Source organism: Hyla sarda, chromosome 1 (assembly GCF_029499605.1).
Source record: "Hyla sarda isolate aHylSar1 chromosome 1, aHylSar1.hap1, whole genome shotgun sequence".
In the NCBI taxonomy this organism is placed as follows: Eukaryota; Metazoa; Chordata; class Amphibia; order Anura; family Hylidae; genus Hyla; species Hyla sarda.
The window spans coordinates 370839122-370856916 of NC_079189.1; the positions used below are offsets into that span (position 1 = coordinate 370839122).

General features: G+C 44.3%; 1 long non-coding RNA gene across 1 annotated transcript in view; it reads right to left on the reverse strand.

Moving 5' to 3' along the window:
• Positions 1-7486: 7486 nt before the first annotated feature.
• The window catches only part of LOC130307798 (uncharacterized), a 32410-nt gene continuing 22101 nt past the window's right edge, over positions 7487-17795 (reverse strand). Inside the window, exons 2-3 of the long non-coding RNA XR_008856962.1 lie at positions 15923-15991; positions 7487-7778 (exon numbers count right to left, since the gene is read on the reverse strand). This is a non-coding gene — a long non-coding RNA (uncharacterized LOC130307798). The remainder of the gene's footprint in view (positions 7779-15922; positions 15992-17795) is intronic.

Genomic DNA, 17795 nt, shown 5'->3' on the forward strand with positions numbered 1-17795 from the left:
TTTCTTATCCGCGAACTTCTTCATGCGTGATGAAGCCTGTAAGAGAGAATTTTGGGTCTCTCTCCATATGATGGAAAGGTCACGAGAAATTTCATCCACAGCGGGCAGACCAGAGGGCAAGGGAGTAGGGAGGGGGGGAAGAGGGTGACGGCCGTACACCACGAAAAATGGGGATTTGGAGGAAGACTCAGAGACCCTGAAGTTATACGAGAATTCGGCCCATGGGAGGAGATCTGCCCAGTCATCCTGGCGGGAGGAAACAAAATGTCGCAAATAATCACCCAAGATCTGGTTAATCCTTTCTACTTGTCCATTGGACTGGGGATGATATGCAGAAGAAAAATTTAATTTAATCTTGAGTTGTTTACAGAGAGCCCTCCAGAATTTAGACACGAATTGGACGCCTCTATCCGAGACAATCTGCGTAGGCAACCCGTGAAGACGAAAAATGTGTACAAAAAATTGTTTAGCCAACTGAGGCGCAGAAGGAAGACCAGGAAGAGGGATGAAATGTGCCATTTTGGAGAATCGATCAACGACCACCCAAATAACAGTGTTGCCACGGGAAGGGGGTAAATCAGTAATAAAATCCATACCAATCAGAGACCAAGGCTGTTCGGGGACAGGCAGAGGATGAAGAAAACCAGCGGGCTTCTGGCGAGGAGTCTTATCCCGGGCACAGATAGTGCAGGCTCGCACAAAGTCCACAACATCCGTCTCCAGAGTCGGCCACCAATAGAAGCGGGAGATGAGTTGCACAGATTTCTTGATACCCGCATGACCTGCGAGATGGGAGGAGTGACCCCATTTGAGGATTCCGAGGCGTTGGCGAGGAGAAACAAAGGTCTTTCCTGGAGGAGTCTGCCTGATGGAGGCAGGAGAAGTGGAGATCAGGCAGTCAGGTGGAATGATGTGTTGCGGAGAGAGTTCAACTTCTGAGGCATCCGAGGAACGAGAGAGAGCATCGGCCCTAATGTTCTTATCGGCAGGACGAAAGTGAATCTCAAAATTAAATCGGGCAAAGAACAGAGACCACCGGGCCTGGCGAGGATTCAGCCGTTGGGCAGACTGGAGGTAGGAGAGGTTCTTGTGGTCGGTGTAGATAATAACAGGAGAACTTGATCCCTCCAGCAGATGCCTCCATTCCTCAAGTGCTAATTTAATGGCTAGAAGCTCTCGATCCCCGATGGAGTAGTTCCTCTCCGCTGGAGAGAAGGTCCTAGAGAAAAAAACACAAGTGACAGCATGCCCGGAAGAATTTTTTTGTAGAAGAACAGCTCCAGCTCCCACTGAGGAGGCATCAACCTCCAATAGGAAGGGTTTGGAAGGGTCAGGTCTGGAGAGGACGGGAGCCGAAGAAAAGGCAGACTTGAGTCGTTTAAAGGCGTCTTCTGCTTGAGGAGGCCAGGACTTGGGATCAGCATTTTTTTTGGTTAAAGCCACGATAGGAGCCACAATGGTAGAAAAATGTGGAATAAATTGCCTGTAATAATTGGCGAACCCCAAAAAGCGTTGGATAGCACGGAGTCCGGAGGGGCGTGGCCAATCTAAGACGGCAGAGAGTTTGTCTGGATCCATCTGTAGTCCCTGGCCAGAGACCAAATATCCTAGAAAAGGAAGAGATTGGCATTCAAACAGACATTTCTCAATTTTGGCATAGAGTTGGTTGTCACGAAGTCTCTGAAGAACCATACGGACATGCTGGCGGTGTTCTTCTAGATTGGCAGAAAAAATTAGGATATCGTCCAGATATACAACAACACAGGAGTATAACAGATCACGAAAAATTTCATTGACAAAGTCTTGGAAGACGGCAGGGGCGTTGCACAGTCCAAAGGGCATGACCAGATACTCAAAGTGTCCATCTCTGGTGTTAAATGCCGTTTTCCACTCGTCCCCCTCTCTGATGCGGATGAGGTTATAGGCGCCTCTTAAGTCCAATTTAGTGAAGATGTGGGCACCTTGGAGGCGATCAAAGAGTTCAGAGATGAGGGGTAAGGGGTAGCGGTTCTTAACCGTGATTTTATTAAGACCGCGGTAGTCAATGCAAGGACGTAGGGAGCCATCTTTTTTGGACACAAAGAAAAATCCGGCTCCGGCAGGAGAGGAGGATTTACGGATAAAGCCCTTTTTTAGATTCTCCTGGACGTATTCGGACATGGCAAGAGTCTCTGGGGCAGAGAGAGGATAAATTCTGCCCCGGGGTGGAGTAGTGCCCGGGAGGAGGTCGATAGGGCAATCATAAGGCCTGTGAGGAGGTAGAGTCTCAGCTTGTTTTTTGCAGAAAACATCCGCGAAGTCCATATAGGCCTTAGGGAGACCGGTTACTGGAGGAACCACAGAGTTACGGCAAGGGTTACTGGGAACCGGTTTTAGACAGTTCTTGGAACAAGAGGACCCCCAACTCTTGATCTCCCCAGTGGACCAATCCAGGGTAGGGGAATGAAGTTGAAGCCAGGGAAGTCCAAGGAGAATTTCCGAGGTGCAATTGGGGAGGACCAAAAGTTCAATCCTCTCATGATGAGATCCGATGCTCATAAGAAGGGGCTCCGTGCGGAAACGTATGGAACAGTCCAATCTTTCATTATTTACACAATTGATGTAGAGGGGTCTGGCGAGACTGGTCACCGGGATGTTGAACCTGTTGACGAGAGAGGCCAAAATAAAATTTCCTGCAGATCCAGAGTCCAAGAAGGCCACTGTAGAGAAGGAGAAGGCAGAGGCAGACATCCGCACAGGCACAGTAAGACGTGGAGAAGCAGAGTAGACATCAAGGACTGTCTCACTTTTGTGCGGAGTCAGCGTACGTCTTTCCAGGCGGGGAGGACGGATAGGACAATCTCTCAGGAAGTGTTCGGTACTAGCACAGTACAGGCAGAGGTTCTCCATACGGCGTCGTGTCCTCTCTTGAGGTGTCAGGCGAGACCGGTCGACCTGCATAGCCTCCACGGCGGGAGGCACAGGAACAGATTGCAGGGGACCAGAGGAGAGAGGAGCCGAGGAGAAGAAACGCCTCGTGCGAACAGAGTCCATATCTTGGCGGAGTTCCTGACGCCTTTCGGAAAAACGCATGTCAATGCGAGTGGCTAGGTGAATAAGTTCATGTAGATTAGCAGGAATTTCTCGTGCGGCCAGAACATCTTTAATGTTGCTGGATAGGCCTTTTTTGAAGGTCGCGCAGAGGGCCTCATTATTCCAGGACAATTCTGAAGCAAGAGTACGGAATTGTACGGCATACTCGCCAACGGAAGAATTACCCTGGACCAGGTTCAACAGGGCAGTCTCAGCAGAAGAGGCTCGGGCAGGTTCCTCAAAGACACTTCGGATTTCCGAGAAGAAGGAGTGTACAGAGGCAGTGACGGGGTCATTGCGGTCCCAGAGCGGTGTGGCCCATGACAGGGCTTTTCCGGACAGAAGGCTGACTACGAAAGCCACCTTAGACCTTTCAGTGGGAAACAGGTCCGACATCATCTCCAGATGCAGGGAACATTGGGAAAGAAAGCCACGGCAAAACTTAGAGTCCCCATCAAATTTATCCGGCAAGGATAAGCGTATCCCAGGAGCGGCCACTCGCTGCGGAGGAGGTGCAGGAGCTGGCGAAGGAGATGACTGCTGAAGCTGTGGTAGTAACTGTTGTAGCATAACGGTCAGTTGAGACAGCTGTTGGCCTTGTTGCGCTATCTGTTGTGACTGCTGGGCGACCACCGTGGTGAGATCAGCGACAACTGGCAGAGGAACTTCAGCGGGATCCATGGCCGGATCTACTGTCACGATGCCGGCTGGCAGGTAGTGGATCCTCTGTGCCAGAGAGGGATTGGCGTGGACCGTGCTAGTGGACCGGTTCTAAGCCACTACTGGTTTTCACCAGAGCCCGCCGCAAAGCGGGATGGTCTTGCTGCGGCGGTAGTGACCAGGTCGTATCCACTAGCAACGGCTCACCTCTCTGGCTGCTGAAGATAGGCGCGGTACAAGGGAGTAGGCAAAAGCAAGGTCGGACGTAGCAGAAGGTCGGGGCAGGCAGCAAGGATCGTAGTCAGGGGCAACGGCAGAAGGTCTGGAAACACAGGCAAGGAACACACAAGGAACGCTTTCACTGGCACTAAGGCAACAAGATCCGGCAAGGGAGTGCAGGGGAAGTGAGGTGATATAGGGAAGTGCACAGGTGAAACACACTAATTGGAACCACTGCGCCAATCAGCGGCGCAGTGGCCCTTTAAATCGCAGAGACCCGGCGCGCGCGCGCCCTAGGGAGCGGGGCCGCGCGCGCCGGGACAGAACAGACGGAGAGCGAGTCAGGTAGGGGAGCCGGGGTGCGCATCGCGAGCGGGCGCTACCCGCATCGCGAATCGCATCCCGGCTGGCAGCGGAATCGCAGCGCCCCGGGTCAGAGGACGTGACCGGAGCGCTGCCGCGGGGAGAGTGAAGCGAGCGCTCCGGGGAGGAGCGGGGACCCGGAGCGCTCGGCGTAACACACATCAATGCGAGCTGTGGAAAGAAGGTTTGCTGCGTCTGTCAGCATAGTTCCCAGAGCATGGAGGCGCTACCAGGAGACAGGCCAGTACATCAGGAGACATGGAGGAGGCCATAGGAGGCAACAACCCAGCAGCTGGACCGCTACCTCCGCCTTTGTGCAAGGAAGAGCAGGAAGAGCACTGCCAGAGCCCTACAAAATGACCTTCAGCAGGCTACAAATGTGCATGTGTCCACTCAAACGGTCAGAAACAACAGACTCCATGAGGGTGGTATGAGAGCCCAATGTCCACAGGTGGGGGTTGTGCTTACAGCCAAACACCGTGTAGGACGTTTTGGCATTTGCTAAAGAACACCAAGATTGGCAAATTCGCCACTGGTGCCCTGTGCTCTTCACAGATGGAAGTAGGTTCACACTGAGCACATGTGACAGACGTGACAGAGTCTGGAGACGCCGTGGAGAACGTTCTGCTGCCTGCAACATCCTCCAGCATGACCGGTTTGGCGGTGGGTCAGTAATGGTGTGGGGCAGCATTTCTTTGGGAGGCCGCACAGCCCTCCATGTGCTTGCCAGAGGTAGCTTGACTGCCTTTAGGTACAGAGATGAGATCCTCAGACCCCTTGTGAGACCATATGCTGGTGCGGTTGGCTCTGGCTTTCTCCTAATGAAAGACAATGTTAGACCTGATGTGGCTGGAGTGTGTCAGCAGCTCCTGCAAGAGGAAGGCAATGCTGCTATGGACTGGCCCGCCTGTCCCCCAGACCTGAATCCGATTGAGCACTCCTGGGACATCATGTCTCACTCCATCCACCAACCCACGTTGCACCACAGACTGTCCAGGAATTGGCAGATGCTTTAGTCCAGGTCTGGGAGGACATCCCTCAGGAGACCATCCACCACCTCATCAGGAGCATGCCCAAGCATTGTAGGGAGGTCATATGGACATGTGGAGGCCACACACACTACCGAGCCTCATTTTTACTTGTTTTAAGGATATTACATCAAAGTTGGATCAGCCTGTAGTGTGGTTTTCCACTTTGAGTGTGACTCTATATCCAGACCTCAATGGGTTGATACATTTTGATTTCCATTGATAATTTGTGTGTGATTTGGTTGTCAGCACATGTAAAGATGAAAGTATTTCATACGATTAGTTCATTCATTCAGATCTAGGATGTGTTATCTTAGTGTCCCCTTTAGTTTTTTGAGCAGTGTATTAATGGGTGCACCTGGGCTGGTTGTTGTTTGGCTGATATCAATCTATAGTGTATGGCAGACATAAGTCTGCTAGGCTTTTCATAATATTTCAAAATGGGAACAAGCAGATGTTAAGAATCAATATGTCTTATTGTTTTTAGAAATTGAGCTTTAAGAAAAAGCATTTAAATGGTACCACCATGTGTATCATTTGTTAATTTCTGTGACCTTTGCGGCTGCAGAGTCTTTTAGTACTGAGCTGATTTTCTTGGAGAACAGCAATGAAAAAAAGAATGTATGGAATAAGAAAGTATATGAACTTAAGGAAGAGTAGATCTTCTGCACTTTGAATCATAATGAGTACCTCCATTTAAGAGAAAACAGCTATTCAGAGAATCGGCAGTGGCCTGAAACTGTTATTATCCAAAAGCAGAGAAGGACAGACACTGGGAATTTATATACCCAGCCACCCCCTCTGTAAGCTTGTCTGCAGACTACGTAAATGTAGGTGTCTGCTCTGAGAACTGTATAGATATTGCATACTGCACACTGTTACACAAAGAATATGGTGCTCAGTCCATCAAAAGTTTTCAATAAATCCCAAAACAATTGCAGATAAAAGTCAGTGAAATGCATTAGTTACATTTAGTCATGGGTCATGACTAAAGCACTAGATTTGAAAGTGATCAAGATAGTAAGGAAGACAATGCAGCATTCATGTGGTTAAAACATTGGAAAAACTTTAAAATTCTGTCATTAAATTACTTCATGTTCATTCATTCTACCAATATATGATGTAACAAAATTACATGAGACTAATAAAACTCATCGAATTTCACCTGCAATTCTTTGTTGTGTGCTGACATTTATTGGAAACTAAATAGATTTTGAGGTCTGGTCTAACTTGATTTGAATTAATTTGTGGTCTGAGGATCTGGGGTCTGAAGTTATTCAGTAGCTGGTTTAAAGGCTTAAAGGGGTACTCCGCCCCTAGACATCTTATCCACTATCCAAAGGATAGGGGATAAGATGTCTGATCAAGGGGGTCCAGCAGCTGGGACCCCCGCGATTTCTGTGCAGCACCCGGCGTTCATTTAGAACACCGGGTGTGGGCGGTGGGGGTCGTGAAATCATGACCACGCCCCTCTTTATGTCACACCACGCCCCCTCAATGCAATGCAAGTTTATGGGAGGGGGCATGGTGGCAGCCACGCCCCCTCCCATAGACTTGCATTGAGGGGCATGGCATGATGCCACTAAGGGCGTGGCCGTGATGTCACGGCCCCCCGCCACCCGCTCCAAGTGTTGGGAACAAAATGTTCTGAACGCTGGGGCAACGGAATAACCCTTAAAATTATTTAGGGGTCTAGAGTGAGGTCTAAATTTATTTAGGAGTCTGGGCTGGTGTCTTTATTCCTTTAGTGGTGTGGTTTAAAGGCCTGGGGGTCGCAATTTATTTAGGGTCTGATCTGGGGTCTGAATTATTTCAGGGTCTAAAATGGGATCATGATTAACTCAGGGGCCTAAAATGAGGTTTGAATTAATTTGAAGATTTACAGATTTGAAGTTTACAACGATAGTACCACCTAAACAGATTCAAAAGAATAGCCTTATTTCAGCTTTATACAGAACCATCATATGTCTGTTTGCATGAGCCCAAAATTGAAGATTTTCCTATCCTTGGTGAAGGAAAATATAGATTTTTTTAAAGACAAAACACAAGTGTTATGCTTTTTAACTTCATTTTACTGATCAGCAGCAAAATAAATATTAATGAATATTACACAAGAAAAAACTTTAAAACATAGGTATGGTGTAGCCTAACATGCTACCATAATATTAACCAATCATGTAACGGTATCAGATATATGAGTGACAGTTATTATAATATCTTCCTTCTTCTTTTGAGCGAAGGTAAAACAGTTTATATATGGATGTATAAACTTGGAAGTAAAACTGGAACTAGATGATAGTAGTAGAAACTTGGTATTCATAGAAGATGTAGGAATCTAGAAGAAGGTCGTCTTCCATAGTTGAAGAGATTGAATTAATAATAAGAGAAATTCCAACGAAGAACAAAATTTATTCTGAAGCAAGTCTTCTTAAGTGGCTGTGAAGACAAAAATAATAAGAAAATCAAAGGGATGGGTTCATAGGGAGGGATAATACTCGCGTTTTGTCTTTAATAAAATCTATATTTTCCTTCACCAAGGATAGGAAAATCTTCAATTTTATGTAAATACAAAACGCTCCGATTATGCTAGTTTAAAGCTAAAGGAAATAGGATTATTAAACAATACAGATTACAAAAGAACCATAGAAACATGTGAATCTGGTCTAAAATAAAACGTTTTAAATGTTGAATCGGAAGACCAATTTGCAGCCAGACAGGGAAGCGCCTGATTGAAATAATTTTGTAGAAACTGCACTTCTAGTGGAGTGAGCACCATACATGGAGGTATCAATGTCGGCCATAGTCATAGTCGATTTTACCCAACGAGCAAGGGTACTGGAAGAAACCAGCTTATGGGGTTTACAGAAAGAAATGAGTAATTGGGAGGAAGAAAGAGAATGTAAGGATTCAGTCCTGGATTCATAGGAGCGTAAACAACGAACTACACATAATTTTTGTTGATGAGGAAAAGAAGGGTAGAATACCGAATGTAAATTAGTTTTTGTACGGCGATAGACAGTGAATACAACTCCTTCCGGAGAGTATTGTCTTCTAGAAATGTCAAGGGCTCTGACATCAGATATGCGTTTGATTGAAATGAGACATAATAGAATCATAAGTTTAAAGGAAAGAAGTTTTAGAGAGAGAGAATCGTTATCCTCCCATGAAAGAAAAAGATTCAAAAGAATGTTCACATCCCAAGTAGAACTGTATTTGGGCAAAGGCGTCTAAAGCGTATGCCTTTTAAGAGTTTGCATACAAGAGGATGGCGGCCAAAAGGGACAGAATCGACAAGGGAATGTCTAGCCGAAATGGCGGAGCGGTAAAGATTGATAGTTCTATAAGCTCTACCAGCATCAAAGGAATCTGAAAGAAAATTTAAGATGTTATTAAGAGAGGTTTGTAAGGGATCCAAGTCCCGTTGAGAGCACCAATGAAGCCAAATTTTCCAGGCTGATCTGTAAGCAGATCTGGTACCTGGAGCCCAAGCGTCGAAGAGAAGTTCTCTAGTTGTGAGAGAAAGTGGAGATGATGTTCTGGGATACCTGATATTAGACAAGCCAACAGGGTTAGTTAGTTGGTTCGATAGCATTAATGGATAATAATTGCCAAGAGGATCCTGGAGGAGATCTGGAACAGATGGAAGTACACGTGGATAATCCATGAGAAGTTGAAGTAGTTGGGCAAACCACGATTGAGTCGACCACCAAGGAACAATTAAAACTATGGTAGATTTCCGAATCAATGTTTGAAGAAGAACCCGAGGGATTAGATTGAAAGGTGGAAATGCATAAAGTGTTTCCTGAGGCCAATGTTGGAGGAAGACATCTATGCCTAAAGCATCTGGGTCTGGTCTCCAACTGAAAAATTTAGGGATCTGACAGTTCAGTCGAGAAGCGAACATGTCTAGATGAAGAGGGCCCCATAATTGATTGATTGTTTGAAAAAAATGGGTGAAAGGAGCCTCCAATCGCTGAAATCTGTTAGGAAGCGAGAATTCCAGTCCGCGATTGAATTGGAGATGTCGGGAAGGTATTCCGCTTTGAGTGTAATGTGTCTGTCTAGACAAAAATGCCAAAAATCTTTGGCAATGTCCGCAAGGGCTTTGGAATGTGTTCCACCCAGATGATTTATATATTGGACTGCGGATATATTGTCCATGCGAAGCAAAACACAACAATGTGAGGAATTCTTTACAAAACTCTTTAGAGCGAAGGACCCAGCTAAAAGCTCTAAGCAATTGATAAGAAGCTGGGATTCGGAAGGAGACCATTTCCCACCAGTAGATAGGGAATCGCAATGGGCCCCCCATCCCGAGAGACTTGCGTCCGATTCTATGATGATATCTGGATTCGGATGGAAGATGGTTTTTCCGTTCCAAATTTGAATATGGGAGAGCCACCAAAGAAGTTCTTCTTTGGCGTCTGAAGAAAGACGAACTTCGTCTGAGTAACCCAGGCCTTCTCTTAAATGTCTGATCTTTAGACGTTGAAGGGCTCGATAATGAAGAGGGGCTGGAAATACAGCTTGAATGGATGCTGAGAGGAGACCTACAATCCGAGCTATAGTTCGGAGAGAAATAAGATCTTTGCAAAGGATTTGGCAAATTTCCTTCCTTATAATTTTGAGTTTCTTTGGAGGAAGACTCAGAGTAGTTGATTGGGTATTGATTAGAAAACCCAGAAATTCCATCTCTTGAGATGGTTGAAGAATGGATTTTTTGAAGTTGATCAGAAAACCCAGATTGGATAGAAGAGAGAGAGTCCAATCTCTGTGAATGAGTAGAAGAGATTTGGATTGAGCCATTAGAAGAATGTCGTCTAGATAAATAATTAGTCTTACACCTCGACTTCTGAGTAAAGAGACAATTGGTTTCAGAAGTTTCGTGAAGCACCAAGGGGCCGATGATAGGCCGAATGGAAGGCAGGTGAACTGCCATTTTTGGTTGTTCCATAGAAATTGAAGAAAGATTTGGGAAGATGGATGAACTGGGATTGTCAGATATGCATCTTTTAAATCTATCTTTACTAACCAGTCGTCTTTTAGTAATATGTCTCTCAGTAGATGGATACCTTCCATCTTGAAATGTCTGTACACAACAAAATTGTTGAGTAGTCTTAGATTTATTACGGGTCTGTGACCTCCGTCTTTTTTCTGTACGAGGAAAAGGTTGCTGAGAAAACCTTGAGAATTGAGAAGTACAGGAATGATCGCTTTAATATAAGATCTTTCACCTCTAGATTGATCAATTCTTGATCTGTTGTAGAAAAACGGATAGGGTGAGGTAGAGTGGACTGAATGGGAGGGGAAACAAACTCTATAAGGAAGCCTGAAACGGTATTTAGAATCCAAGAGTCTGACGTAATCATACTCCATTGTGTTAAAAAATGTATTAGTCTTCCGCCTAATGGAAGATTGGCAAGAGAAAATGGAGGACTTACCTGTAGCTGGTTTAGCGCGTTGAACTCCACGTTGTCCTCTGGGACACCAGGGTCTAGCACAGTAGGGGAAGAATGGATTCTGCGGTGGAGTATAAGGTTGGTATTGTTGATATGTTGGGAGGGAGCCTCTTGATTGTTGTCTAGAGGGTAGGTAGCGGCCGGAAAAGCGGCTCCTACCCTTTCCGGCCCTGTTGAAAACTCGATTTGGAAAAACTTTCTTTAAGGAAGCCTGTGATTTGGTGATTGATGAAAATGATCCCACATATTTACCCATTTGGTGGATAAAATCTTCCCCAAAAAGCATCCCATCAGTGGGTTTTGATGGTTCGTTGGATGCTAAGTTTGTCAACTGGGGGTCAATACGCATAAGAACTGAACGTTTGCGTTCAGTGGTAAGGGCAGTATTTGCATTGCCCAAAAAGCACGCAATGCGTTGTGCCCACCCTCTTAAGATCTCAGTGTCCACTGGTTTATTGGAGGAGGAAGATTCCTCAACCATGTCCAAAATTTTGGACAAGGGGCCTAGAATATCAAGGAGTTTGTCCTGGCATGCACGAAAACTCCTGTCTATGCCCTTCTTGGGATTTTTTCCCGATTTTGTCAAAAATTTAGTAAGAACTGGGTCCAGTTCAGGGTTAACTGAAGAACTGTGGGGAAGGGTAGGACAAGGACACTCTGCCTTCAGTTTATTACGTGTTCTTCTGTCCATAGATTTATTAATCCTCTGGGATAAAAGTTTTGCAACAAGGGGCTTTGGTAACCATTCTCCCGACCTGGGATGAAGGATAAGGGAGGGATCAAAAGAGGAAGGGTCTATTTCCTCCGAAGGGTCGTCCTCCTGATTTTCAGGGTCATCTACTAATTCGCCACTTTCCTGAGACATATATTCAAAGGAATCCAATATTTCCTCATCCTGAGAATCTGAAGATGAATTAGACTCTGGTTCTACATAAGAGTCAGGTTTAGATCGTCTGACGGTTTTTTGAACCCTTTTAACCTGTACGTCCTCTAGGGCAGAGGGTAAATTTTGTGACTGTGATGCACGGTCATGGTGATCTGACATAGATCTGTCCTTAGATTTTTCATGGCGACTCTTTTTAGATTTATTAAAAGGTGAAATGTCGCCGTCATTAGTGTGGCGTTTTTTGGATTTAGCTTTTTTAGGGATGTTAAATCCTGTAGCTAATTTTGAAACAGATGTCTCAGGTGAAAAATAGTGATCAGAAGGTGTTTTAGGATTACTGACAGAGGGATGAGATAATGCTGTAGAAATGGATTTCTGGATATTATCTTGTAATATAATAACCGCAGATTGTACTGCGGATTGCACCGCAGTGTTTACAGAGCGGGCCACAGAGTTATCTATTAAATTTTGGAGGTGTTCATTATGAACTACCTCAGAGACGGATTGTGAACGAATATCCCTAGGGACATTTCTGGATTCTTCTGTAATGTCCATGAAGAATAATTTTATATTTATTTGATGTAGTTATAATAAATGATAGTAGTGGAGATAGTGCTGTACTCATAATTCTGAGGTAAAATATATAGAAAAACTTATGCTTTTAAAAAAGCAGTTAGTAATTCAACCACTAGGTGGTAGTACAATAGAGGAGAGAGGTTGGAAAATTATTATAAAGGTTACTAATGAGTAACCAATCAGTTCTAATATACTATGCAATACAGAGAGAGAGCTGTTGCGTCGCCGAGGGAACCTGACTGACAGGATTCCCACCCAACGGCAGGTAATGACTACTCTGCCGAAGTCTCGCGAGAACACAGGAGCAGAGAGAAGATGGCGGCGATGACGCAGAAGAAAAGAAGAAGCAAATGCGGAGCGCAGGGGAAGAAATACCAAAGAAGGATGTTCGGGATAGCGATCGGAGATGTCAGAAAGGTAAGTTAGTATAAAAGAGAGAGAAAATTTTAATTATTTAAAACAATATATAATATATCAGAGACGGAATACAGTTGCCAATGTAAAAGCAGGAAGAGCAGAACAAAATGGGACAAAAGGAATAGAAATAACAATAAGAGATAATAATAATTATAATTAATAAAGATAAAATTAATATTTAGGGTATAAAATAAATGCAAATGGGATAAATGTTAAATGAAAATAAAGAAATATAATGAAAAATCAGTAAGAAATATAGGAATAATAGATGATAATTAATAGATAAAGAAATCAAAATAAAGAAATATAAATAATAATGTATATTATATGTGGAGTAAAGACACTTAGCTTGTTATCACTGCTGAGCAGCAAAAGAAGAAGGAAGATATTATAATTAGTGTTGAGCGGCATAGGCCATATTCGAATTCGCGAATATTCGCGAATATATGTCGCAAAACAGTGAAGCAGAAAAAGACGGCAGCTCACCATAGAATTCAACGCAAGCTTCTTTATTGACCAGCGTGTGCAGGTTACAAAACTTGAAGTGCAGGTGCTCTACCCCAAAACCGCACGAACAACGTCCATTTCGCACTAACTGTGCTTCCTCTGGTTCGTTGTCGTACTATCCCTCCTCCCCTTATATAGTTCCCCCCAATCAAGATTCCAACAGGGTAGGAGTGTCATACAATTGCGACCATCTCAACTACATACCATCCGTTATGACATCATATCAGTGCGCGGTCAGCTGACGCCATTGTCGTAGATACGGGCAGGACGCGGCCATCTGTACCGGAACTTGCGGTGTAGAAAACTTCGTCAGCTGGTCCGCTCAAACTTCCTACGTATCCACAGCAACCCGGCATCACGTGACTCTCTCCGCACTGTTGGGGAAGAAACATCATTAGACTTTCTTGACGTGAGGGTAGAAATTTCTGAGGATGGTTTTGTAACGAGTGGGTTTCGTAAACCCACGGCAGTGAATGCGTTACTCCGTTATGAAAGCTTCCATCCCCCTCACATCAAGAAGTCTATCCCATTTAGCCAGTTCCTCCGGCTTAGGAGTCTCAACAACAGAGATGAATCCTTTGAGAAGCAGTCAGAGGAACTGGGAAGGAGATTTATTAATAGGGGGTACCCCAGAGACATTGTCCAACTGGCCCTGAATAAAGCCCGTAAGGTAGGATATGCAGCAGCCAGATATTCCAGGAAAAAGAAAAGGAAGGGGACGTCTGACAGATTTGTATTCTCCTTTAAGCACAGTCCTATGGACCAGGCCGTGCAAACGGCTGTTGGGTGGCACTGGCATCTCATTGAGGAGGACTGTGACTTGGGGGATGCCGCTGTCAACCGCCCCCTCTTTTCGTACAGAAAAAATAAGACCATAGGTAACGTGCTGGGCCCGAATCAGTTTAGAGAGAAATCTGACAACTGGCTGAAAAAATCGAGACCACAGGGTAATTTTAAATGCAGGCAATGCCAACTATGTCCTTTTAATGCAGAGAATAAGAGCATCAATCTCGGGGGAGTATCCTGGTCAATACGCGATTTTATCACCTGTAAAACTAGGTTTGTAGTATATGTAATTGTCTGCGATTGCAGACTTTTTTACATCGGGAAAACAATACGGAACCTGAATACCCGCATCAGAGAGCATCTTAGATCTGTCTCCACCGGAGTGGGCTGTCCCAGACTTATCCAGCATGTGCGGGAAGTACACAAAGGGGACCAGTCGGTCCTGAAATTTTCCGGGTTGGAAATAGTGGATAATGCCGTCAATGGTGGAGACAGAAATAAGCTCCTCTTACAACGAGAAAGTAGGTGGATTTTAAGAACAGGAGCTATGGGCGCAGGTGGTTTAAATGAAAAAATAGACATGAGCATTTTTCTGTAAGGTAACTTATACTGTTTTTAATCATTGTTTAATACTTTGTTTTAATCACTAATTCACTTAGTTGTACTTACCTTCCCCTTTGTTTCTTCCCCAACAGTGCGGAGAGAGTCACGTGATGCCGGGTTGCTGTGGATATGTAGGAAGTTTGAGCGGACCAGCTGACGAAGTTTTCTACACCGCAACTTCCGATACAGATGGCCGCGTCCTGCCCGTATCTACGGCAACGGCGTCAGCTGACCGCGCACTGATATGATGTCATAACGGATGGTATGTAGTTGAGATGGTCGCAATTGTATGACACTCCTACCCTGTTGGAATCTTGATTGGGGGGAACTATATAAGGGGAGGAGGGATAGTACGACAACGAACCGGAGGAAGCACAGTTAGTGCGAAACGGACGTTGTTCGTGCGGTTTTGGGGTAGAGCACCTGCACTTCAAGTTTTGTAACCTGCACACGCTGGTCAATAAAGAAGCTTGTGTTGAATTCTATGGTGAGCTGCCGTCTTTTTCTGCTTCACTGTTTTGCGACATATGGACACTTGAACTTTGTACAGTCTGTGCACCACCAGTTTCACAAGCGCCAGCAGGTGACTGTGCCTTTACGACTATGTTGGGCAGAGGAAGATTAAGGTGAGGGTTGTATCCGGGAAGGAAGCAGTGCCAGCTGACATTTCTACATTGTATACATTCGCGAATATATGGACGAATATTTGTCATATATTCGCTAAATTCGCATATTCGTAATATTCGCGTTTTATTTTCGCATATGCAAAAATTTGCGTATGCGAAACTTAGCATATACAAAAATTAGCATAAGCGGAAATTCGCTTATGCGAAAATTAGCATATGTAAATTTTCGCATATGCAAAAATTCACATGCCAGTCTCACACAGTAGTATTAGAGCCTTCATTACACTACACAAGCTGGAAGCAGAGAGGGATGATCACTGGGATGTGTACTGTGAAAAAAAAAAATAAATAAAATAAAATAAAAACAAATATTCGCGAGCAACACTAATTATAATAACTGTGACTCATATATCTGATACCGTTACATGATTGGTTAATATTATGGTAGCATGTTAGGCTACACCATACCTATGTTTTAAAGTTTTTTCTTGTGTAATATTCATTAATATTTCTTTTGCTGCTGATCAGTAAAATGAAGTTAAAAAGCATAATAGGAGCGTTTTGTATTTACATAAAATCATATGACATCCACAATCAGCTGTAATTTGTTGCAGTGGGAAAAACACAGTTTTTGTCTTAGACAGATTGATAAATTTGCCCATTGAGCTGTTCCCCAAAGTGAGAACCAAAGCAACCTTATTTGGTGACAATATACCTCACCTGCTTTGCCTGCTAGTTCCCACACTTTTGAAGGGTTGCTTGTCGCCTGAAATGATGTTTTGGCTTTTACTATGGCAATGTACACAAAATAGTAAATTGTTAAAAAAAAATCATGTCTCATGAGATCAATAGCAGAAAGTTTTTATGAGATGTGCACATATTAGTGGAAGAAATGCTGTCACCCTTGTACCTGTGTAAGTGATAGGGACAGGAGTCTTTAGCTACGCATCTGGTATCTACTTTAAACGGGTACTCCAATGAAAAACTTTTTTTTTTTTTTTTTAAATCAACTGGTGCCAGAAAGTTAAACAGATTTGTAAATTACTTCTATTAAAAAATCTTAATCCTTCCTGTACTTATTAGAATACTACAGTGGAAATTCTTTTCCGTTTGAAACCCAGAGCTCTCTGCTGACATCATGAGCACAGTGCTCTCTGCTGACATCTCTGTCCATTTTAGGAACTGTCGAGAGTAGGAGAAAATCCCCATAGAAAAACATATGCTGCTCTGGACAGTTCCTAAAATAGACAGAGATGTCAGCAGAGAGCACTGTGGTCATGATGTCAGCAGAGAGCTCTGTGTTTCAAAAAGAAAAGAATTTCAGCTGTAGTATTCAGCAGCTAATAAGTACTGGAAGGAGTAAGATTTTTTAATAGAAGTAATTTACAAATCTTATTAACTTTCTGGCACCAGTTGATTAAAAAAAAAAGGGTTTAAGGGTTGGGAAAATAGGCAAGCTAAGAGCACTGTGAATGCTTTGGAAATAGCATTTTATGCTTCAGAGTCCAGAGAACAGCAACAGCCACAGTGTTACAAATAATTGTAGTCATCAAATACATGATGTTATCTGGTGACTAAATAGAGTATATGGTTCATTATGTGAATATACTAGCCAGTTAGCTTAGTGTTCAGTTTGTGCCTATAGTGTCATACAATAAATTGTTTGTGACAGATTCACACAATACACTAAAGCTATATAGTCCCTAGTAAAAGCTTATTACACACGACCTGGGAAAGCCCTGAGTGCACCACACCTCGTTATCTCAGGAATGGGGGCACAGAAAAGAAATGGGTAAAAACTCTTGAAATCAGTGTCACTCACACTATAAGCCTGTACCAGCAGGTCAGTGTGGGTGAAGTTGGTGATAGATTCCCTTTAATGTTTGGTAGAGTCTTTCATAAATAAAGCCAAGGATCATTGTATAATCTAAAACAGGAATTATCAACCCATCATTTAATCATACCAACGGATTGTTGTATTGTTGCTCTATAACAGGGGTCTCAAACTCAAATTATCTAAGGGCCACTGGAGGTAGAGGCTGGGTGAGGCTGGGCCACTTGCGCCCCTCACATAAAATGCCCCCATCATGCGCCCATAACATATAATGCCCCCATCATTCACCCCCCACATTAAATGCCCCCATCATGCAACCCTAACATATATTGGCCCCATCATGCGCCCCTCACATATATTGCCCCCATCATGCACCCCTCACATATAATTCCCCCATCATGCACCCCTCACATATAATGCCCCCATCATGCGCCCCTCACATATAATGCCCCCATCATGTGCCCCTCACATATAATGCTCCCATCATGTGCCCCTCACATATAATGCCCCCTTCATGTGCCTCTCACATATAATGCCCCCATCATGCGCTCCTCACATATAATGCTCCCATCATGTGCCCCTCACAAATAATGCCCCCATCATGTGCCCCGCACATATAATGCCCCCATCATGTGCCCCTCACATATAATGCCCCCTTCATGTGCCTCTCACATATAATGCCCCCATCATGCACTCCTCACATATAATGCTCCCATCATGTGCCCCTCACAAATAATGCCCCCATCATGTGCCCCTCAC